The sequence below is a fragment of the Brienomyrus brachyistius genome, unplaced genomic scaffold (genome assembly GCF_023856365.1).
Source record: "Brienomyrus brachyistius isolate T26 unplaced genomic scaffold, BBRACH_0.4 scaffold27, whole genome shotgun sequence".
Taxonomy (NCBI): Eukaryota; Metazoa; Chordata; class Actinopteri; order Osteoglossiformes; family Mormyridae; genus Brienomyrus; species Brienomyrus brachyistius.
In genome coordinates, this window is record NW_026042306.1 from 168318 (window position 1) to 181175 (window position 12858).

General features: G+C 41.8%; 1 protein-coding gene across 1 annotated transcript in view; it reads right to left on the minus strand.

The window, feature by feature from the left end:
- Window positions 1-12858, minus strand: part of LOC125721049 (H(+)/Cl(-) exchange transporter 7-like) — a 139397-nt gene that overhangs the window by 77867 nt on the left and 48672 nt on the right. The window lies entirely within an intron of this gene.

Below are 12858 nucleotides of genomic sequence, written 5' to 3' on the forward strand. Positions count from 1 at the left end.
GCTGTTCAACCAAATAGTTACTTCAGCATTAGTTTAAATACACGAACTCGTGGCCATAGGTGGAAATTAGCGGGAGAACATTTCAAGCTGGATTTAAGGAAGCACTTCTTTACGCAGCGTGTAGAGTATGGAATAGTCTTCCTGATAATGTAGTGCAAGCTGAATCCTTGGGTTCCTTTAAATCAGAGCTAGATAAGATTTTAACGACTCTGAGCTATTAGTTTAGTTCTCCCCAAGCGAGCTTGATGGGCCGAATGGCCTCGTCTCGTTTGTATAGTTCTTATGTTCTTATGTTCAACTCCTTCATCTACAGTGTCAGATGAGCAAACCTTATCTCCCCCTTGAGGATTTGGACATACCAACATAGGGGCAAGAATTTCTGCTACCTCGTCCTGCTGCCTGAGTGTTTCGCCACGGCACTTCTTCACCGAGAAGGAGGTAGAGTCGGGTGCTGAATGGTTATGATCCTCGTCTGCAGGGGGGAGAGGGGAAGGGGCAGGGGAACCACTGGCTACTCCTCCCTCGGTGGCATAAGGAGGAAGCTGCTGTTTGGGCAGCAATGCTTGGGCAGGAGCCACACAGTTTATTTCTGGGTATCTAATTAGCGGACACCATTAGGTCCCTTCAGGGGCTCCACAGACAAACTCATTGACAAAATAGAATTGTCACAGAAAAATTCTTTGTCACATGCTCAGTCGACATGGACTGTGTGCTATTTACATATTTTTGGCACAAACGAAATCTCATATGCATATCGATGTATCTTTGGCACAAGTGGACCTCCATCACTTTAAAGAGGGTAAACTCTGATCAGGAAATTTACGACGTCAGAATAAACGGATTTTTTAACAGAAGTAACTGACATGCCCTAATAAGGAAATGCATACAATCAGAATACAATATCTGTGGTTTTTAACAGTGGTAACAATCTGATAATGAAAGGAATCAGATCAACATTTCTATAGCATGTAACAGAGCTTGCTCCCCTCCAGAACTCATTGTTCCAGTAGTTATCTGAAATCATCTGCAGGAGCTATTCTTTTATTTGTATATTAAGCATAATTATTCATGAATATTATTGATTATGTTTATTTGTTTAATGTTTTTATTTATTCGTATTTATTGTTTATAATATAATGTTATATAGTATTGCAACACTTGAAACGAGAGGTACTTGCCTGCCTTAGTGATATTTACTATTGTCTAAGTGTATTCCCACCTGTAGGAGGCAGCAATGGTTGTTATTAAAGGTGCTGAGATTACGCGGCTCAGGGCTGAAGGTGCAAAGTGAAACAGTCATTGACCGTATTTGCCATGTGTGATGGTGTCTGCATATCGGCCCTTTTGCGCCAAACAAACCAGTTCAAAGTACTGTGTGTTAAAATATCATATGAATAAATCCTCTCAAGAACTAAACTCAATATCGTATCCTCATCATTCAACGCGTCTGACTTTTGCACCTCTTACCACAAGGCAGTGGATTACATGGGGAAATTACAAACAAGGAGAATTTAATCTGTTTTTCCTCTACATTGTCGTTATTCAGAATATTACAGACTATGAACAAAAACGGACAATGTAAGAAAATAAAAAAATGTGTATGACAGAAAGCTAGAGTATTTTTGCAATGGTGAGCACTAGCTGGTTTATGTACTAGCTCACACTCAAGAAACAGCATAAATGCTACTCATACACAGTTGGGGGGCAGGGGTCAGTCCTTGTGCCTGTAATGAGGTCACCAGTTGAAACTAACCCAGCCTCAGCACGTCTGTGGGTCCTTGAGCAAGGCCCTTAACCCCCAGCTCCCTGGGCGCCCCAACAGGTAGCTGCACTTCGCGGACAACTTACTCCACAAAGAGTAAGTTGAGGGAGACATAAAAAACACAATTTCCCCACGGGGATTAATAAAGTCCATCCATCTATGGAATATTATTTAGCACTATATAACGCAGAATATAAGAATTACGATTTTATAAAAAGTATGCCAAATATCCATGATATAATCATTACAATGTAAACATTATAATGTAATCAACACAATGGAACCAACTGAGTATGTATTTGCACCTTTTGTTAGTCTGAGTTTCTGTTAGCTACTTTGTTAGTCCTGAATCTATGAATATTCACATTTTTATCGCGTATATTTTATCACTATGTAAAAGGACAAATATATTATCAACCTTTTAGTGAGACAATGTGTAAACGGCTGAAACTACCAAGGTTTACTACTGAAGGAAGGGATTCACCTGAGTTCACCAAAAGTTCATGGCTGAGTATTTTTAAAAAACCAAGTGGAGCTGCTCGCGCCACTATTATGTTCAACCGAGAGGCCAAACGGTAAAAGAAATGACTGTCAAACTTATCACCTAGGGGTAAATATAAATCTATACAAATATCACCTGCATGCACATTACTTCTTTTACAATAACCAACTCCTGATCCATACTGTTAGTCGTGAAAAAAATAACTATTGTGTACATAGAGGCCCTGTGTAAAAAGATAACTGCCAAGGAAAAGATCAAAAACATTTATTTCAAGGATTCAAAGTTTTTATGGTCATGTACAGTGTACAGTGCAGTTCTTATTTGATTAACTTGAATGTCTTCACAGACAAGACGATTAAACAAATAAAGCAGCGCAACATTATAGTAACTAACAACAAACAAAGCTCACGAGTACTATTACAATATTCATATCATTTATTTAAATTTAATTTTACCAAGTAAATTAATTGAAAAGCAGTTACCGCTTTACCTGCTTCTCGGGAGAAATAGCAGATATACAAACGTCATGTATGTAACTAAAATCTTAAGCCAATAAGGGCAAAGTTGTGTCGTAATGGAGGCGGATCCAGCCTGTGCAGCCTGCTAAGAGGTGCTGCCTGATGTGTCTTGCTCTCGCGGAGTTTTGGTACCATGTGACATGGTGACGTAATGCAACGGGCGATAAAAAATATAACCATGATGCATTGCGTCAGGACCAGAATGCATTGCTTTAAGCTAGCGCTGTATGTGGGTGCATGAAGTGGAAAGCACCCAATAATAAACATAACATTTTTTAAAAAATGTTTTCTTCACCGGTGCAGTGAATTTAAATAAAGAGCTATGATGGTGCTGCAAATGGCTTTGCATAGTAGTTAGTAGTAGCATTAGCCGCTGTGTGCGGCATTAGCTTTCTACAGTCCTTACAGATGGTTCGTGTTTTGTCTGTCTCCCTTTCGCCATTTATATTTTCCGCCGGGCACCCGAAATGCTGACACACAAAAGATTCAAAAGTGTCTGGGGTATCTACTATAGTAATTTAGTCAGATGCCGACATATTTACAGCAGCTCATTTGCAGCGCATTCGTGAAACGGCTTTTCGCTCCAACGAGAAATCTCGTCATGTTGTAATATCGCGAGATCTCGTGACACGCGTTTCACTCCCACTTCTTAGTAACAGTCATGATTTGATAAAGTGACAACCTGCGTAATAATTGGTAATACATAGAGTTTGCTATTGTTCAGGCTAGCAGACTGTTATGGCTTGAGGTTAATGGTGCCTGTTACTTGTGAATTTTCACATTTGCAGGGATCTTCTGCCTCGTGAACGTGAAACGGGTAATTATGCTAAAAGAAGAAAAAAGCAGAACTGCAATGTGTGTAAGGCTGGTGCTGATTTTTCAGTCTGAACACAGTAAAATTTATACAAATTACCTGTATTCAAACTTGTATTCTTTATATAGTTTGGTTAATTACTATTTAAAAGTTTTATCTGCGCTCCATTGTATAACTTATATTGGAGACTTGTATGTACTTTTCGATTGGAAATGGTTAGCTGTATACAGGGGCGCCGCTAAGGGGGGGAAAGTTGGGACAATTCTAAGGGCCCACGCCCTTTAGGGGCCCCCAGAGATCTGAATGGGTGTGGTAGGGGGGCCCAACCTCATATTTTGTCATAGGGCCCAAAATTGCTAGCGGCGCCCCTGGCTGTATATACTTTGAATATTTTTATGATTAATTTCTTTGTTTATTTAATTTGGCAACAGATCTGCACTTTTAGCAGTATTGCTGTCAATTTTTGTGAAAGTTGTTACTAAATAAAACAAAAGAAGCAGACTTGTGTAAATCCTATATTGGTCGTGTATTCTTCCTGTAGCGTAGTGACAGCTTTTTGTACGGAAGCCGTGAACGGCTGTGCTTGCAAATATATTTTCTTCTGAATAATTAGAAGGATAAGCATATTTTGTCGCCGCCGCGAGATAGTCATGCCATACACAGCTCTGCTCGTTTTTGTACTGTAACCGTGTTACTTAATTTGCGAATCCATGAATTTAACGTTGACATTAAGTCAACATTGACATTGACAACGTTGACATTAAGTGTTGCACCTATCTAGTGTTTTACCGTGAAGGGCATGTTATATCTTGTCTCTAAGTCGCACTATGGTCCAGGGGAATGCTATGTCATATTAGAACATGTGTCGATGATGTGGCAATATAAATATTTTAGAATACTGTCAGTTTTAGTTTCAGAAATCCATCATTTGAGAAAAAAGGCCAGTCACGACAAATATATATGGAATATAACAACAGAGGTTAGCTGTATTTGTTTAAGTGTAAAGATGCACATAGAAACATGCATGAGCTCATCTGAGAATAAACTGAATGCAATGAAGATTTGTGACTCCTGCTGGAAAATGCGAATAGTGGCAGGGTCTTCAAGCAGTACATTTGTCTGAGAGTCAGTTAATATTAGGAAAGGCACCGTTTTTTTTTTCAATGGCGCTAATTATCAAGAAGGAAATGGAGTACCCCAGTACCTGGTTTACGGGCACTGGAAGCTCCAGTATCAGTCAGACTTTCATGTAAGTATATGTGTGTTTAATGACTTGTGCATGTTTCATCTTTACCAGGGGCAGAGGGGAAACTCAATAAATAGCCTTCTCTCACACTTCCAGGCCTGCAGAACTGAGCATGTCCCCTGGTTTTGTGCATATGTCTGTAGGCTTTGAGTTTTTCCTATGGGGGCTTCAATTTCCTCCCAGAGTACAAATACGTGCAGATCAGTTGCATTGGGGAGTCCATACTGTGATGCTGAGTGGGTGTAGGAGGAGATTGAGAGATGAAACTCCGGATGATTTACTCCCTCGGCTAACTAACCAGAACAGGATCGTACCAATACCAAAATGATAAGTTTATAAATGTTTTTCACTACCCTGATTCATTCAGTTATTTCTGTTTGTTAATTCCATCCCCCAAGCAAATACATAAATAAACAAACAAATATTCAGGGGGAATGTGTCATAGGTGATAGAATCAGTGGATGAATCTAAAGAAAAAAAGTAATGATTTCTTTCTCTCCAAAACACAATGCACAAAACTCTTAAGTTAGGTAAGACATTGAAATTTTATGACAGTAGCATGATGCAGAGGAACAACAGAAGGAAAAATCTAACTAAACCTGAGTCAACTAGGACTAATTACACTAAATTAAGTGGAACACACAAAATACCTAAAACAACTTAATAAACAAGCAAGAAATATTACATTTGATTAACTATACTGATGCCTGAGGGAAGTTCTTGTGCATAATGCAGCAAGTATATACAGCTGCAGAGACACTACACATAGTGCAAATAAATTAAAAAGTATACAGTACACACACTGATTCCTGAAAAATCTAAATACCATGGAATACTAATGAAATACTGATGATGATGATAATAATAGAAATAATAATGAATTAGTTTAGGGTATTATGCAATTGACATGTACAATTAAAAAAGAAATTGCACCAGACATTTCCTGTGGCAAAGAAGGGTTGCTTTGTGCCACATTACTCAAGTCAATTCACTTTATTTTGTATAGTACATTTTCATAGCCTTACATTGTCTCAAAGCACTTTACTTTGTCCCTGCCCAATTGTCCCAGTGAGCAAGATCTAGCCTGAAAAATTAGAAAGCGACATTGGCAAGGATAAACTCAGTCATAGTAAGAAACCTTTGGAGGAACCAGAGTGAAAGGGGGAGCCCATCCTCCACAGGGCAGAAGTCAGGTTAACAAAGTCCTGATTTATATGGTTTATATGGTTCAATTAGTTAAGTCCGGATGTAAATACAGAATAACTGGCAGCAGGGCACACAGGAAAGACGTAAACAGGCAGGAGGGCAGGCAGGAGGGTGGCACAGGCAGGACGTAATGGGCAGGAGGGCGGGCAGGCAGGGCAGCACAGGCAGCCAGAACTGTTTTGCCACTGCAGTTTGTTTTACAATTTCATCTGCATTTGTTCCCCCAAGGTATAACAGCAGCTAATTTATGAACATGCTGCTTTTCAGAAAAGTTTAATTTCCAGGAGCATGACCAGTGCATACATTTAGTGTTGATGGTTCTTTGTAAAATGGATGTTCTGTACTTTTATTGATCTGTCCATCCATCCATCCATCCATCCATCCATCCATTCATCCATTTTCTAACTACTTCTGATGAAGTTCCGGGTTATGAGGTATCCTGAAGCCCAGGCAATATGGGACAAACACACACATGCACACACATAGGGTATACCTATCCTTATGGGGCCCGCTCATTGACTTCTATTGGATAAATGCTAACGCTAACTATGACAATCTTAACCCCCACCCTGCCCTAACCATAACCATAAGTAACCAAGCAAAATAAAAGAGGTTTTGCATTTTTAGTTTTTCCACAGCAGTCACAGATTTTTATAAAATAGAGTTTTCCTGGTTTTCAGTTTCGTGGTCCCCATAAGGGAAAAAAAAAACAGGTATTTATCACGCTATGGGGTAGGATAGGTATACCCGCTCGCACACACACACACAGACATGCACACAAATGGATAGATCACCACAGTTACTATGGATGTCGATCCTGCAATAATGAGACAGAACTATCATACTTAACAGGATCATATCCCTAGTTCTACATATGCATAATTATATTTAAAAAAGATCCCACGCACCCAGCACATGAGATGTTTGAACTTCTGCCCTCTGGTAAACGTTACCGCAGTATGCATTGCAGAACAACCAGATTTAATAAGAGCTTCTAACCCCAAAGCCATCAGAATACTAAATGCTAATGAACATACGTTTATGTGAAACCCTACTCTCTCTTACTCTCTGTGCACTTTATTACCACAACTGGTATTAAGTTTACTTTTTATTTATATAGTATAGTGCAATAATATAATCACGATTTGTGTGTGAGTGTGCCCTGTGATGGGCTGCCCCCCATCCTGGATTGTTCCCTGCCTCGTGCCCATTCCACATTCCGGGATAGGTTCCGGACCACCCGCGACCCAGTAGGATAAGCAGTTTGGAAAATGGATGGATGGATATAACTAACATAAGACAGACATTACACCTAACAAACAATAAACACGAAATAAAGGAGTGGATACAAAAAAAATGTAATGCAACGACCAGATTTAACACCTGGATTATGTCCCCCCTTAGTCTCCTTTGCTCGAGGCTAAACAGATTCAGCTCAGCTAACCTCTCCTCATTAAACATTCCTCTAAGACCAGGAATCATTCTCCCAGCCAAGCAAGCCTGAGTCCGGCTTCCACTCCCCCGATCCCCAGCAATGTTAACTTGGAAGGGCGTATTCTGTATGCACAACTGAGACAACCCAGGTGGAGCTCAGCTTATCGGCTGGCAAAATTGCCTTCAGGTATCACCCACCCTAGTGAGAGTCCAAGCTAGGGCCGTTCTCAGAACTCACCCTAAACGAAGTCCTGCTCAAAAGTTGTAATGACCGCCTGAGGTACCTGTCAGCCTTGCCCGTAATGAGTCAGTGGGTGTAGCCGGGCTGACACGCTTTTGGGCATCCAATTGCTGAGAACTCCCCTTCGGTTCTGACAAACTGTACGATCACAAGCAGTGACAGCAGAGCCACAGACAAGCTCAACCAACAGAGAGCGAATGGTAAGCACCCAGCACCCGAAGGGCTCAACTGATCACATCCAAACGACTTCCTGATGGGATTGTGTACGTAACTGGTTTACTGTTGTTAATAGTGGTTGAACTTCTATGCAAGTCCCCTTGTTGGGGGAGAGGGAATGAATGAAAGCATAAGGTGAAATAAAACCTAAAATAAATCAAAAAGGTTAAACGGGAATCAAACCAAATGAATTGTGTTTCTTATTCAATTGTAAACATCAATTAGTTATGCAACAATAACCTAATTGGATGTTAATGTATTGTGATCAAACTGATTTAGTCCGTGAAGTTGATTCCTGCTTTCAGGCAAGAACCTGTGTGTCCAATTATGCGTGTTGTATCACCGCAGTTGACCACCAGAGACCCAACTCAGATGTTGTTAACCTACTATGGCGGACCACTAGAGGTGCAATTTCAATGGAGTGGCACTGCTATGGCTTGCCACTAGAAGCGCAATTTCAAAATTGAGTGGTAGTTCTATGCCTGACCACTAGAAGCGCAATTTCGAAATGGAGTGGTAGTTCTATGCCTGACCACCGGGGGCGCAATATCGAAATGGAGTTGTAGTTCTATGCCTGACCACTGGAGGCGCGATTTTGAAATGGAGTGGTAGTTCTATGCCTGACCACTGGAGGCGCAATTTCGAACTGGAGTGGTAGTTCTATGCCTGACCACCGGGGGCGCAATATCGAAATGGAGTGGTACTTCTATGCCTGACCACCGGGGGCGCAATATCGAAATGGAGTGGTAGTTCTATGCCTGACCACCGGGAGCGCAATTTCGAAATGGAGTGGTAGTTCTATGCCTGACCACTAGAGGCACGATTACGAAATGGAATAGTAGTTCTATGCCTGACCACTAGAGGCGCGATTTCGAAATGGAGTAGTAGTTCTATGGCTTGTCACTAGAAGCGCAATTTCAAAATTGAGTGGTAGTTCTATGCCTGACCACTAGAAGCGCAATTTCGAAATGGAGTGGTAGTTCTATGCCTGACCACCGGGGGCGCAATATCGAAATGGAGTGGTAGTTCTATGCCTGACCACTAGAGGCGCGATTTCGAAATGGAGTAGTACTTCTATGGCTTGCCACTAGAAGCGCAATTTCAAAATTGAGTGGTAGTTCTATGCCTGACCACTAGAAGCCCAATTTCGAAATGGAGTGGTAGTTCTATGCCTGACCACTAGAGGCGCGATTTCGAAATGGAGTGGTAGTTCTATGCCTGACCACTAGAGGCGCAATTTCGAACTGGAGTGGTAGTTCTATGCCTGACCACCGGGGGCGCAATATCGAAATGGAGTGGTAGTTCTATGCCTGACCACCGGGGGCGCAATATCAAAATGGAGTGGTAGTTCTATGCCTGGCCACTAGAGGCGCAATATCGAAATTGAGTGGTAGTTCTATGCCTGGCCACTAGAGGCGCAATTTCGAAATGGAGTGGTAGTTCTATGCCTGACCACTAGAGGTAACCAAAGATATAGCTAGGCGGTTGCCGACGCTAGATGAGTGACACACACATTTAATGCATGCGCATGCTGCTTGTGGCCTTCTTCTGTGCCTTGCACAGTATAAAACCCCTTAAAACAATTACTGAAGCGAGACGGCGCACGCGTTACGGCGACAGATTTAAATTGTGAGTGCACTATATCTCGTCGCAAATGGTGCTTAACCACGGTGGGTCTCAAGCACAGGAGACTCCCAATTTCTAAATGACACACACTTGGCTCACAGCGCAAAGTTGTGTTAAACTTGCTTTGTCTAAAGCAGGCACACACATACGAGTATGATCCTGATAGGTAACTAAGCTATCGGTCTTATGTCCAAGCGCAACATAATTTAGGTTAGAACCTCATAACAAGTATTCCCGTTCGCTAATAGAGAGATCTCTCCCAGGATATATAGAAACGGAGACACTCGTCCGAATTGAACCTGGAAACAAAGCGCTACATCTGAGAATCTCGTCAGACATAGGGTTAAAGTTTACTGCAGTTTAATACGAAAGAACTACAATGAAATCACCGAAAATAAAACAAAATAATATAACTACTAATAATAGAAATAAAAATAACTATAATAAGCCCATATGATCCCGCTTAAATGCCTTCAGATTGCCATGAGTGCGACTTTTGCAACCAGTTCACAGTAGCGCTTCTTCACTGCACGTTCGGTCATAAAAAGTTTAAATTGTGTGCTCAGAATAAGTTTAAACCTTGTGCCTTGTGATTATTAACCAATTTTTATGCTGAATGGTCGGCTCAAACTCAATTGCGAAACACCGTGAGTCTGTTAATGTGTGACTTAAATGGAACTCATTAATAACCAGTATCACGTAATAACCTGGGTTAGAATAGAAGGCTTGTCCAACGAGCTGCGTCACCAGGTAATGTAAACGATCGGTAGCGAAGCTCCCCTCACGGCCAATGAGAGAGAGTCTCGCGATATTTCAGGCGAATTTGAGGTTTCAGAGCGTAGATCGCACAGGCAGGGATTCTTGTGAGCACTCAATGAACGGAGGCTGAAGTTGTGTAAAAGACATGCATTTATTCCTATAACTAACATAAGACAGACATTACACCTAACAAACAATAAACACGAAATAACGGAGTGGACACAAACAATGTAATCATGAAAATGCAATGACCAGATTTAAAATGAGTAACCTTAAAAGGGAAAATACTGTTCTGCAAAGCAAGCAATTTGTGGAAATACTGTCCTAAAGTAATATAGCAGGTGAATAGGAGTTTAGGTTGTTATAAATGAAAGGAAGTTTGTTTACTTGGTTGCAGAGTGGGGGGGGGGGGGTCTTGGCAGTTGGTTGCGGAGGCTGATGAGCTGATGGGTGATGGCACTCAGGGAGGCGCGGTGTTTGCAGCGGTTGTTGGAGTGGAGCCCCTCTGATTCCCTCTCCTGGTGAAGCTTGGGCTTGGTTGCAGTTCTCTGTCCAGCTGGGTCTTCACTGATAGGCTTCAGGAGGGCTTCTTGTGGGCTTCTCTTCTCTTGGGCTGATGTTCTCTGCCTCTCTTCGTGCTGATGGTCTTTTGTTTTCTCCTCCCTTCTGTTTCTCCTCTCCTGGCTTTGTTCTGAGGTGCCAGGTTTTATAGTGTAAAGTTCGTGAATAGGAGTGACCAGGAATTCGACTCCTGGACCAATGGCTGACCATCCATTTGGCGGGCTTTCGGAAGGGGGTCTGTATCAGTCCTTTTGAGATTTATGACCAGAGTGATTTCCCTTGTATTGATGATTTTCGTTAGGCTGGTGTAACTTTTGATATATTCACTTTCGTGGTAACCACTGACCAGATTTGGAAACTGGAGTGATTTTCCATCGGTTTGATACCAAACATGCCATAGCAGCCTAGCGGTTCACACCTCATACCATCTGTAATGATTAATTAATGATTACTTATATTATGTCGTTATGTTATATTACTCACACCTTATTTTATGCCTCACAATCTATATAATTGTAAATATACTGTGTAGCTGCTGGCGCGTTCCAAACTAAATCTCATTGTACTTACAATGTCAATAAAAACATCCATCCATCCATCTAGGCAGGCCAGTGTCGCCTCCATCCTTCCTGAAGTCAGTGATTCCTTTGTCTTTGTGCTGTTTAGTGCCAAATTGTTTGCTGAACTCCAACCTATCAGTTTCTGGACCTCATCTCTGTAAGCTGACTCATAAGAACCAAAGAGATTTACAAATGAGAGGAGGCCATTCGGCCCATCAAGCTCCTTTGAGGAGAACTTAGCTAATAGCTCAAAAATCTTATCTAGCTCTGATTTAAAAGAACCCAGGGTTTTAGCTTGTGTTACAATAACAGGAAGACTATTCCATACTCTAACTACACGCTGTGTACAGAAATGCTTCATCAAATTCGTTTTAAAATGTTCTCCAGCTAATTTCCACTTATGGCCACGAGTTCTGGTATTTAAACTAACATTGAAATAGCCATTTGGCTGAACAGCATCCAGACCTGTTAGAATCTTAAACACCTGGATTATGTCCCCCCTTAGTCTCCTTTGCTCGAGGCTAAACAGATTCAGCTCAGCTAACCTCTCCTCATTAGACATTCCTCTAAGACCAGGAATCATTCTCGTTGCCCTACGTTGCACCTTTTCCAAGGCAGCAATGTCCTTCTTAAGGTATGGTAACCAAACCCGCACACAATATTCTAGGTGGGGTCTTACCAAGGAATTATATTATCGTAGCATCACTTGCCTTGTCTTAAACTCCACACACCTAGAGATGCAATGTGCCTTCTCGCGTGGTGTTCCTGCAGAGGGAGTCTGTGAGTGCTGGAGATTGGGGGAGGGGGCAGTGTGGCTATGTCTGCTCTGTGTTCCTCCAGACGAGCAAAGAAGCTGTTTAGCTCCTTTGCTAAAAGGGCGTTGCTGTTAACAGTGACGGTGTTGTTGCCTTTGAAGTTTGTAATGTGTTGTATTCCCTGCCACACCCACTGTGGGTTGTTGTATGTGAAGTAGACCTCTATTTTCTGTTTCTCTGCCTGCCTGGCAACCTTGATGCCCCTATTCAGGTTAGCTCTGGCTGCACTCTGTGTTCTTGACTGCGCTGTCTTGTCCTGTAGTATTGTATTGTTGCTCTTGTGTTTATCTTGCACTTTCTCCCTCTGTTTGTGCTCCTTTCACTCTGTATAGTTCTATCTTGCCCGCACTTGTGTCATCTTGTGTTGTTTCTGTTTTTCTTCTTTGTCTTGCACCGTGGTCCAGGAGGAACAATGTTTCCTTTCACTGTGTACTGTGTATATTGCTGAAATAACAATAAACCCACTTGACCACCTGCCTCGATTCATCCTGAAGAGTTTTCCAATGTTGTTCAAAGGTCTGTTTGTTTCGGGTGAAGGACACGCCCCTGGACGTGCTGGATAAGGGGACCACAGATCAGTGTCCTCAGTCCTGCTTCT